General features: G+C 42.8%; 1 protein-coding gene across 5 annotated transcripts in view; it reads right to left on the bottom strand.

The window, feature by feature from the left end:
* The window catches only part of LOC145342293 (chloride intracellular channel protein 2-like), a 54,612-nt gene extending 46,139 nt beyond the window's left edge, over positions 1-8,473 (bottom strand). For 3 of the 5 annotated variants that reach the window (XM_080187740.1, XM_080187739.1, XM_080187737.1), the window contains exon 1: positions 7,252-7,397. The gene's annotated coding sequence lies outside the window, so the exon portion shown is untranslated. Of the gene's footprint in view, positions 1-7,251; positions 7,398-8,143 lie in introns of those variants that run through there. The other 2 variants (XM_080187741.1, XM_080187738.1) reach the window with 1 other exon arrangement.
* Between the last annotated feature and the right edge of the window lie 4,124 nt (positions 8,474-12,597).

Genomic DNA, 12,597 nt, shown 5'->3' on the forward strand with positions numbered 1-12,597 from the left:
CCTGACCCACTGGCATTCTACATTTATTTACAGGAAAGTTTGCTTTCCTATAAATCTGTACATAGCTGTCTCTGGTTCACTAGTTTTTAATTTATAAAATTTACAAGCGTATCATTGAAAGAAAGATACAAGAGCTTTAACTGCTAATTAAACGCCCCATGATGCACACCCAAGTTTGCACACTCACCCAGCTCACTGACTATATCGGTTTTTCTTTTACTAGCCCACTCACAGAGCTTCCTCCAAGTCTGTCTCTCCCCTTCTGAACTGGTCTAGTAAGGCAAAGTGGCCTAAGCTGGATGGTGCATTTATTTGAAGTACAGCTAGTTAACAAAGGAAATCAAAATCTACCCATATCTCCGAACTGCATCGTTCTGCCAAACATGCACAGGATGCCCTAGATAATAGTTGAGTTTCCCGGTAACTGTCTCCAAGGTGATATCTCAGAAGCCTGGTCAATTTCTGCTTCAGCTTTCCTGGAAATGTAAGGATGACACTCCAAATCAGATGGTGGAAATAGACTATTCTTCAGCTAACAGCTGCTGAAATAACCTAATTGTCATCACGTTGTGACAGTTTCCAGTGAAATCAGTGAACAAGTAAGTTGAACACGGATGTAATTTGCGTATTACTGCCTCCCGGACATATCTGTAACAATTACGTCTCTCGTTTCCTGAGTTGTTGAATGTCAAACACACTGATTTTGTCTCTTTAGGCAAATGTGGTTTTCATCCCAGAGGTAGCATGATGAAAATAAAAGACTAAAGAAAACCAGATAGAACTGTATTACGTTGAAATGCAGTGACTATTGTCATATATACAGAAGCAGCAGGCATTTTGTATTGACAAAAAGCAACAGGAGCAAAGGCCTGTCAACCTAATCTCAAATGTCTTGGTTAAAGGAGAAATGCTGACCTGGAAAATGGAGCTAAATCTGCTCTTCACATGGCATAGCAGGCTGGCATGGTGGCATTGTGGTGAGCACTGCTGCTTCATAGTGCCAGGGTTCAATTCTGGCCTTGTGTGACTGTGAAGAGTTAGTACATTCTCCCCATACCTGTGTGGGTTTCCTCTGGGTGTTCCAGTTTCCTCCCACAGTCCAAAGACGTGCAGGTTAGGCAGATTGGCCACACTAAATTACCCCTTAGCGTTCCAAGATGTCTAAATTACATGGGGTTACAGGAAAGGGGCCTGGGTGGGATCCTCTGTCAGAAAGTTGGGCCGAGTGGTTTCCTTCTGCACTGCAGGAATTCTATGATTTGATGACATAGTACTCTGAATCCTAAAATTATTCTGTCACTACCAACAAGTCTGGTTAGCAGTAATTATGAACTTAGTACATCATCAAAAATCCAATTACACTACATTCAATTAGGTGTAACTTATTTAAGTATTTTATAGTAGGAATAAGAGAGAGAGAGTCAAAGTCCTCCTCAATGCAACTAATTCCCAATGATTGTAGTCTATGTGGGGTTCAATGTCGCATCCTCTAGAGTATCATTGAAAGCAACTTTAAAAGCACCTTGATGCGCCTAAGGCCAAGCTCAACGCCATCTCATACAAAGCAGTGTGCTTGATGAATACTTCACCCACTGCTTTCACTACCCTGCTATGCTACTGTGTGCACTATCTCCAAGCTACACTGCAGCAACTCACCAAGGCTTCATCAGCAGTGCATTCCAAATCTTAACCACCAGAAGGACAAGGGCATTTGGTGCAAGGGAACACTGTCATTTCCAATTTTTTCTTGGTCACATACTATTCTGATTTTAACATTTATTGCCGATGATCACTGTGCCAAAGGCCGGGAGCTCCCTACCTAAAGGGCAATGAGGGATGACTTTTACAACAATAATAACAGCCAACAGCAGATTAAATTTTTACTACACCTTTAACAGAGCAAAATGTTCTGTGATGCTTCACTGGACCAACATCAAACAGAATTTGACACTGAACCTCTTAAGATGATATAAAGACAGAGGGCCAAAACTTGGTCAAAGAGGTAGGCTTTGAGGTGCTTTTTGTATTCGTTCATGGGATGTGGACATCGCTGGCTGGGCCAGCATTTGTTGCTTGTCCCTTGAACTGAGTGGCTTGCTATGCTATTTCAGAAGGCAATTGAGAGTCAACCACATTGCCCTGGGTCTGAAGTCACATTCAGGCCAGACTGGGTGAGGAAGGCAGATTTCCTTCCCTGGGAAGGATCTTAGTGATGATGTGGAGATGCCGGCATTGGACTGGGGTAAACACAGTAAGAAACCTCACAACACCAGGTTAAAGTCCAATAGGTTTATTTGGTAGCAAACACCACTAGCTTTCGGGGCTCTGCCCCTTCGTCAGGTGGGTGACCTGACAAAAGGGCAGAGCCCTGAAAGCTAAGGACCTTAGTGAACTAGATGGGTTTTTATGACAATCGACAATGGTTTCCTGGTCATCATTAGACTTTTAATTCCAAGTCTTTTATTGAATTCAAATTTCAGTTTCTACTGTGGTTGAAATTTGAATGGTTTAAATGAGGAGATAGAGAAAGAGAAAGAGAGGTAGAGGAGTTTAGGGAGGAAATTGTTGAGCTTAGGGCTGAGGCAGCTGAATGCACAACTAGCAAAAGACTGAAGGAATGCAGGAATGGGCAAGAAGCTAGAACAGAAGAAGTGCAGATACCTGGGAGGGTGTAGGGCTGGAGGAGGTTATAGCAATAAGGAGAGCTGTCAGCCAATCTGAATGGTCAACAACTCCCTGGGCCATCCAAGCACAGCACAGCAGTGGTCAGAGGAGGTACTGCAGCTCTATGCCTGAGACTAAGGGCGGGATTTTCCAGCTGTGCTCACCCAAAGACTGGAAAATCCCATCTGAGGTAAATGGGTCTTTGCTATGATTCCTGTGGTGGGCAGGATGGGAAAATTCCACCCCAAATCTTGGGACTGTAATTCTGGTAAATGCCAGAGCTCCTGGGTGGGGTGGGGGTGGTGTCCTGGGCCCAAGGGAGCAATTTTGCTGTCAGAGCTGTCAGAGGCTGCAAGTCCCTGAGGGGCGGGCACCTCTAATCTGGTGAGGCCTTCCAATTGAGGCCCTCCCCTGCTATCTCTTCCCATCTGAGATCGAGGGTGAGAACTTATTTTGTTTCCCACCCTTTGGGCATTTGCCAAAATTGAAGATGGTTAGGAGACTGGGAGGAAGGGAGATGTGTAAAGCCAAGCAATACATTTGCATTCAGTTTGGTAGTGATCTGGCTGAAATAGCAAAGGGTGTACTCTTTAGAAAATGATCTGTTCTGTTTATGCAACATTTCTTGGAAATAGGTATCCAAGGAAATGATTAAGGGAATTTCAACAACCTTTTAAAAGCAAAACATATATTCACAGGATAACTTCATAAGTAGATAGTCAAGTCAACATATCTGTGGAAATGTCATTTTCTTTGTGAAATTCAGCTCTACTGTGAAGCAAATGTGAATAAATTATGTTGATCAAAAATACAGAGGCAAGTTTATGCAATCTGAAATGATCTCATATTGAACTACTCATTTAATCGGCCACACCAAAGTGATCTGGCTTGCTCATGTACTGCATTTTCTTCGAACTGTGTAATGGAATTTTGTATATAATTGAATGAATTGCAGTACTGAGGGAATGAACAGTGTGTTTCCTGCTGATAAGTATGTAGCCAAAATATATAGTCACTCATTCTGTGTGTATCTGCCACGGATATGAAATACTGTACACAATTTATATCATAAATATTGTCCACAATTTCAGTTAAATGAAAATCGCTGGTCGTTTTTTTTGTCATATGACCAAGAATTAATAACAGCCCAATGTCAGCATCTAACAGAAAAAATAATTGCAGAACTAAAACACTTTAATAATTTCATTGGCAGTTAACCATAGAATTAGTGGTTATCTCACTGTGGTAAACTATAGGCCTGGGTCAAGGAGCATGAGTTCAAATCCCACCTGGCAGCTGGATATTTAAATTCAGCTTTAGTTATCCCTGAACCAACATCAATTAAACAGGTTACCCAATCTCTTATCTCACTGTCGTTGGTGAGGCCCTGCTCTACAAATTCGTTCCCACGTTTCCTACATTACAAAGGTGACATCACTACCAAGGTAGCACATTGATTGTGAGATGATGAGGTAATAAAAGGAGCAACATAGTTGCAAATTATATTTTTCTTTTATGTATTCAGCATGCTGATAATCTTCAAACTGCTTATCGAGATAAAATCACCCTCTTAATTGGGACATTAGCTGAGGCTACATTGAGCCAAGTGGGGAGACTTATCAATCGCCAGTGAAAAGTTTACCCTTCCTGGTTATATTTTTTTCTGATTGATACAAGCAGATGGGAATAGAAGAAGGCCATTTAGGCCCTCAAACGCACTCTGCTATTTGATAAGATTATGGCTAATCTGTTTGCTTTGAGTTCTACATTCCCCATCCACTTCCCAATAACCTTTGACTAACAAGAATCTATTTATCACCGTCTTAAAAATATTCAATGATCCCACTTCCACCCCCTTATGAGGCAGAAAGCTCCAAAATTGCACAAAGGCCTGAGACGGAAACATCCTCTTCATCTCCGCCGTAAAAGTTGACGCCTAATTTTAACACGGTTCTGGACTCACCCACAAAAGGAAACATCCTTTCAATGTCCACCTTGTCAAAACCATTCAGGATCTTCTATACTTCAATCAAGTCGCCCCTCACTCTTCTAAACATTGGTGGAAACAAACCCAATCTGTCGTTTCATTTCTCATAAGACAACTCACTCACTCCAAGTGTCAATTGAATAAACCTTCTCTAAACTGCCTCCAATGCATTTACATCCTTCTTTAAATAAAAACTCCAAAACTGCACACAGTATTTGAGATACAGTCTAACCAACGTCCTGCATAACTGAAGCATAACATTCTTACAATTCCCCTCATCATGAAGGATAGCATTCCACTGGCATTTTTAATAACTTGCTGTACCTGCATACTAACTTTCTGAGACTCATGCACTGAAGCACCGAGATCCCCTGAGATCATCAGAGTAATGCAGCTGTTCAGTCATTCACATTGTTACCCTACCGGTTTCCAATGTTTAAAGTTTAACATTTATTTATTAGTATCACAAGTAGGCTTACATTCACACTGCAATGAAGTTACAGTGCATATCCTTCAGTTGCCACACTCTGGCGCTGTTCGGGTACACCGAGGGATAGTTTAGCATGACCAATGCACCTAACCAGCACGTCTTTCGGACTGTGGGAAAAAACTGGAGCACCCGGAGGAAACCCACAAAACACGGGGAGAACGTGCAGACTCTGCACAGACAGTGACCCAAGGTGAGAATTGAACCCGGGTCCCTCGTGCTGTGCGACAGCAGTGCTAATCATCGTGCCAGATTACACCACAAAGGTTTCCATAGTTATGAGTTTCCTTTATCAGCCATGACATCCCTGACCAGCTTCAAATCTGAAGAAACACAGTTTACGTCAAACATTCCCACCCACAATCCCCTACTCCACACCTCCCCCATTGCTCACCCTACTGTCATCAAGGAGAATTGTCATTAGTTGCTCATAAGACTACTGACAAATACAAGTTTCGTCCCTTGCAAGCTGCACGGCAGGTATAATACCAACTACTACATTAATTATTTTTTCCTTTTAAAATTGTTGAATTATGCAGCACAGGAGAGGGCCATCATACCTGTTTTATTCTTTGACAGTGATTTCTAATTCATTTCATTCCCATAGCCCTGTTACATCTTTTCCTTCATACATTTATCGATTATCTTTTGAATGTCACTATGCTTCCTTTCAGGTAGTAAGAAGCATTTCCTTATATTGCCCCTTTTTTTGCCTTTGTGTCCTCTGCAATTCCCCACATCCCAGCCATCATTCCAGTTACTCTCTTCAACGTCCTCTCCAAGGCATTGACATCCTTCCTAAAGTGTGGTGGCTAAAATTGAACACAATGCCCCAGCTGAGGCCCAGTCAGTGTTTTATAAAGATGTGGCATAACCTCCTTGCTTTTTGTACTCTATTGATAAAACCAAGAGTCCCTTGTCATTTTGAACAGCCTTCTCATTTTGCCCTGCCACCTTCAAGGATTTGTGTGTGTGTGTTGTGTGCGTGCATGCGCGCGTGTGTGTCTGTATGAACGCTCAGATATCTCTGTTGCTGCACCCCTTGAAAATTGTTTCATTATTCCCACCAAAATATATGACGTCATAATTTTCTGGATTAAATTTCACCTCTGGTGTTTCTACTCATTTCACCAGTCTGTTTATGTCCTCCTGAAGTGTGTTACGAAGGACTCATTTTTACAACATTCTTGAGTTTTAAAACATCTGCAAACTTTGAATTTATGGCCTTTAAGCCCAAGTACACACCCTTACAATATATCAAACTAAGTCATGGTCCTAGTCCCAGTCTCTGGGATGCAACGCTGTATGCTTTTCTGTACTGCATTACTACTCTCTGCTGTCTGTTCCGTAGTCAATCTTGTATCCATGGCCCTGATTTTCCAGAGAGCAGCAGCCATTATCAGACTGACACCCCATTCAAAATTTCTCCTGTCTTGACACTGCTCCTCATTGCTGGCCGGGTTTTCTGACCCAAGCTTCCCCAGGAATGAAGAGTTCAGTGTCCCTCAGAGAGCTCCATCACAACACTGCACCACTGGGGAGCAGGAGAGGGCATGGGGGAAAGAACGCATCACTTTGTAACAGCGTTAGCTTTTCTGTCAATTTCAATGTCCGGTCTGAATGTTTATGAATGGGTGACTGGGTCAATAACTGAAAGGGTGAATCGTTGGATGAGGTAAGTGACTGGGGTAGCAGGTAACTGAGGTAGTTGGTGAATAAAGGCAGGTGGGTGAGGTGACAGGTGCATAGGCTGTTAGGTAAGTATGTGGCTGAAGTGGCTGATGAATAGGGTGGCAGTGGGATGAGATGGTAGGTGGTTAGGATGGCAGGTAGATAGGGTGGCAGTTACGTAGATTGGTAGTTGTGTAGGAAGACAGATAGGTGAGGCGGCAATGAATGAGATAGTAGATGAGTAAGGTGGCAGGTGGTGAAGTGGCAGACAGATGAGGCCGTAGGTGGGTCAGTTATGGACGGGTAGGCAGGTCAGAAGCTAGTCAGGTCTGGTCAGGGAGCTAGTTGGGTGGTCAGGGTTGGTATTTGGGTCATGTAAGGAGGGGGGGATAGAGGGAGGAGGTATCAGTGTGGGTGATTAGAGTGTCAATTCTTTACTTACCCAGGAGGTACTCAAAGAAGTTCTTGTCTAACCCGTCAGTGAAGCTTTAATGCCTCCATTGCCATGTAGCACTGTATCTTGGATTGCACCAGGCTGCAACACATGGTCACGAAAGCTCTTTACACTGGATGACCAGTAGGTCTTCCAGCGGCAGCTGATGTTTATCCCGAAGTGCACGCCCAGGAACAGGACAGAGTCCTGCGTCATGGAATTACTGAGGGTGAACCTTGACAGAAATAGCTGCGTCTCCTTCCAGGCCTGCTTTGCAGAGGCACATTCCAGGAGGAGGTGGGTCCAGGACTGTTTTACTCACTGGGCTCAGAACACACTGATCAAGGTCACTTGTACACATTTCAGCAACTGCCTCCCCTCTTTGTGTTTTGTGCTATTACTATCCCAGCCCATACCAGGGGAATGACTGTAACAATGACACTAACACTACATTCTGCACCTTCACCTTTCCATCTCTCCAATATACTCTATGTATGTTTTGTCTGTATAGCGCACAGGAAACAATATTTTTCACTGTATCCCAATATGTGGCAACAATAAATCAAATCAAATAATTGATGTTCCCCAAGAATGTGATTCTTGCCTCATTTTGTAACCACCTGTCAATTTCCCCATTTACTTCCTTCCTACCATTTGGTGGAGGGTAGATCGAATAAATAGTCTGGATGGAAATGGAAGCAAATTCAGACCATTAGCTGGTTTGTTTATGTAAAATCAGTGATTGAACTGTAAAAAGCCGAGACAACGACATGTTCTACACTCCATTTATAAAATTAATAAAGGCACACTTCGCTGGCTGGACAGAGCCTTGAACACTTGAAAAAATGGGCGCCTCAGTGTTGAATTTCTCAGGCCGAAAGTTGCGTCATTACCTTCTTACCTTTAGATGGTCTGTAAATGAGTCATCGCCAGTACACTGGAGCTGTGAACATTGTCAGGCATCCCTTCATGTTTCCTCAATTCACTTTCAAGATTTCTTTACAAAATTAACATTGACCCTTTACAAACATTCACATGCAAGATAACAGTGATTATTCGGGTCATTTTTGTTCTTCAGTGAAAATCTGCTGCTGCTATCATTTGGTTCAAGTTCTCAGTATTTTATTTCAAAAGTAAAGCTTGCCCTTGACTCCCTTTTTAATTGCAATGTGCTCTCGCTGATTTGTATTTATTTTCCTTCACCCGCAGTTTGTTTTTCACTGTACTTCACTGTCCGGATGTGGGATTGGCCTTTTCCTGTGCTTCCTGTCAAAGTCATCTCACGTTGTTTGTTCTTTACGTATCCCTTGTTAGCAACTCTGACCCTGAAATGTTTGGTTCAGTTACATTTTAACCACACGTTTGCAGCAGTTTCACTGACAGTCTAATTTCCGAGGTTACGATCATTTTGGACGTTGTTTTTGTTATTTCCTTAAAATCATAGAATCCTTACAGTGCAGAAGGAGGCCATTCAGCCCATCAAGCCTGCACCAATAACAATCCCACCCAGGCTCTATGTCCATAACCCCAAGCATTTACCCTTCTCGTTCCCCCTGACACAAAGGGGCAAGGCCGATCGACATAAACCACACATTCTTGGACTGTGAGAGGAAACCGGGGCACTCAGAGGAAACCCACGCAGACATAGGGAGAATTTGCAAACTCTGCACAGTCACCCGAGGCCAGAATCCTACCTGGATCCTTGGCGCTGTGAGGCAACAGTAATAACCTCTGTGCCACCCTGCTGCCCCAAATGATCTACCTTTTTTCCCATGGAAATTAAATAAATGTATTGGTTTGCAATGTTGGCCTTTATATTGAGGGGGATAGAATATAAAAGTAGAGAAGTCTTGCTGCAACTGTACAGGGTACTGGTGAGGCCGCAGCTGGAGTACTGTGTGTAGTTTTGGTCGCCGCACTTGCGGAAGGATATATTGGCCTTGGAGGGAGTACAGAGGAGGTTCACTAGGCTGATACCAGAGATGAGGGGGTTGGACTATGAAGAGAGACTAAATAGACTGGGTCTGTACTCGTTGGAGTTTAGAAGGATGAGGGGGGATCTTATAGAGACCTATAAGATAATGAAGGGGATGGATCGGGTAGAGGTAGGAAGATTCTTCCCGCTTAGAAAGGATAGCAGGACTCAAGGGCACAGCCTCAAGATAAGGGGGTGGGCAGTTTAGATCGGAGTTGAGGAGGAACTTCTTCACTCAAAGGGTGGTGAATCTCTGGAATTCTCTGCCCATTGAAGTGGTGGAGGCTACCTCGCTAAATATATTTAAGTCACGGGTAGATAGGTTTTTGATAGACAAGGGAATTAAGGGTTATGGGGAGAGAGCGGGAAAGTGGAACTGATCCACTTCAGATCAGCCACGATCTTATTGAATGACGGGGCAGGCTCAAAGGGCTACATGGCCTACTCCTGCTCCTATTTCTTATATTCTTATGTTCTTATGCAATACCTTTATCCTTATTGAGGAGCTTGGGTTTTCTACTCTGCTGTTAATAGATTTATTCAGATAATCCGTGTGTAGCTTTCAATTGGTTCTGATTTAATTAGAATATCCTGACATTTAATAGTACCATTGAGTACTTATTGCCAAAATCTAGTGACTGGCTGTTTTTTCAGCAACTTCTTTCCTACATCCAAGTTTAGAACCCTACCCTTGTAGCACATTGCTGGAAGAAGAATAGGAATCAATGCAATCTATTGTTCATTGTTTTCTACGATAGACCGACTGAGTACAGTTGGATTAAAATTAATTCACTATTCCTTTCCTGGGAAGCGGTTTTAGTTCACTGTAGCTCACAAAACCTTACAGGAAGAGGGTGGCCATTTGGCCCATTGTGCTGGTGTTGACTCCTTGAACTGAAATATCTAGGCCGCTCTGTTCTTTTTCCTTCATAGCCCTGCACATTTTTCCTTTTTAAGTATACACTCAAGTCCCATTTGAAAGTTGCTGTTGAATCTGCCTCCACCATCCTTTCAGGCAGTACATTCACTTACATTCTCTTGCAGGTCAATTCACAGAATCACAGAACTGTTGCGGTGCAGAAGGAGACCATTTAGTCCATTGTGTTTGCACCAGTTCTCCGACTGAGCATCATGACTCAGTGACATTCCTTGTCTTTTCCTATACCCCTGCACCTTGCTTCCATTCAAATAATCATCTAATAACACCCTGAATTCCTTGATTGAACCTACCTCTGACACTTCCAGGCAGTGCATTCCTGACCTGAGTAACTCACGTGAAAAACCATTTTCTCATATCACATTTACTTCCTTTGTAAATCACTTTAAATCTGAGCCCTCTCGTTCTTGATACTTTTACAAGTAGGAGCAGTTTATCTCTATCTATTCTGTCCGACCCTTCATGATTTTGAACATCTCTATTAAATCTCCTCTCAGCTTTCTTCTCTCCAAGGAGAACAGTCGCAATCTCTCCAATCTATCCCCATGACTGAAGTTTCTCATCCCTGAAATCATTTTTGTAGTGCTCTTCTGCGGCTGCTCAGATATGTTCACTTCCTTCCTATAACGTAGCGCCCAGAACCGTACACATGCAGCTGAACTTAATCCCCTTGTAAATGTCCCTAACTTTGCACTGATATTCATGCATTATGAGAACATTTACTGATCTCTGCATCATCTGATCTCTTGGGGGCAATCCTCAGTACAGCTCAATTAGCAATTGATAACCACATTGAACCAAGGGGACTCAATTCAATATACAGGCTTTGATAGACACTATCTGTTTCTCACAGATCCAGTAGCAATAAACTGAGGTGATAAATCTAGCTCCAGCTTATTAAAGTCCACTGGCTGGTGCAGTATGTCAGGGAAAGGCAGTAATTAAAATTAATTTGTTTTTTTTGCATTATTTAATCTTTCTCTGCAGATGCACCTAGAGTTCCATTTAATTACAAAATAGCTCAAGGCTAATTTGTTGACTGGTGGTTATCTGATGGATGGCAGTGTTATAACTACTCTGCTAAGGCCTGCTATGTTGTGCTAAAATAAACCCAGTGACAGTGTTGCCTTGGATCTTGCGCAGATCTGTTCCCATAGATATCACAGGTCTTGGCAGCTGCATAAACACTGGTCCCAATTTTGCTGTCAGAGAAACTGAAGCTTGTTGAATTTACCGTCATCAATGCAAAAACGCAGAGGCAACTTCAGATGAGCAGCGAGTGCAGGGCTTAATGGCAAAAGTCGCCATCCGTGATTTGCCACTCTGCTGTTAAGCTTAGTGAACGAACTTAGGCAGCCTCACCATCAGAATGTGTTGAATGGCTCAAAGATGTAGCTACAAACTAAACTCTCCACAGAAAGTCATTACAGGTGCAAACACTTCTTTAACAATGTGATGAATGTCAATTATTGCCAATAAACATTACTGAAATTGAAAATTAACTATTAGAACTGAATAGCCTCATTCATTACTTCAGGTATTAATTGTTGTTGGATACTACAAAAGACGTCAAATTTAATTTTTTTGTTTAACATTTTCTTTCTCTTCCGTAACCTAATGTTTCCTTCTCTTGTTTTTTCTGCGCCAGATACAAGACTGAATCCACTCATTTTAACTAAGCTTCTTTCTCCATCCGTCCATTGTTTGTTTCTCAATTCTTCAATCTGGTTGGTTAAGGGGTTACCTTGGTGATTGCTCTGCGCGCTCAGATTCCAGGTGCCCTGTTTTGCTCATCGAGTTGCTGTCGGTTTGCACTTGCAGCAAGTTAATGGGCAAAAATGTTCTACGCTGAGGGGTCGACATCCTTAGGTACCCTGCTACAGGAAAATCTGGCCCATTGTAGTTAGAGAGGAAGGCGACCAGCATGGCTCATTCTGCTCTGAGAGGACAGTGAGATTGTTCAGGCATCAGTCACTGCATTTCTGTAGCTACAAGTGAGTGTGGTTTGTCCACATGCAAGTTCTGAATCACGATTGCATAGCAACTGCACAATTGGATTTTGGGTTCACTGTGGAATCCATTTGGATTCATGACACATGACAGTACAGAATCGCTGAGCAGGAACTGATAGCCAAGTTCCACACACATGAGGATGGCCTCAACCAGGATCTTGGGTTTATGTCACACTATCTGTAGCCCCCATGACTTGCCTGGGCTTACAAAATCTCACTAACTGTCCTGGCTGGAGACAATACACAGCTCTTTAACCTGTGCTTAACCCTCTCTCCACTCACATTGTCTGTACCTTTAAGACTGATTACCTGTAAAGACTCACATTCCAATCATTATCTTGTAAATTGAGGTTGTGTCTACATATGCTCTATTCGTGAACACAACTCCCTCTCACCTGAGGAAGGGGCAGTCCTCCGAAAGGTCGTGCTAT

Source organism: Carcharhinus amblyrhynchos, chromosome 4 (genome assembly GCF_965287045.1).
Source record: "Carcharhinus amblyrhynchos chromosome 4, sCarAmb.v2.hapA, whole genome shotgun sequence".
NCBI classification, from domain to species: domain Eukaryota; kingdom Metazoa; phylum Chordata; class Chondrichthyes; order Carcharhiniformes; family Carcharhinidae; genus Carcharhinus; species Carcharhinus amblyrhynchos.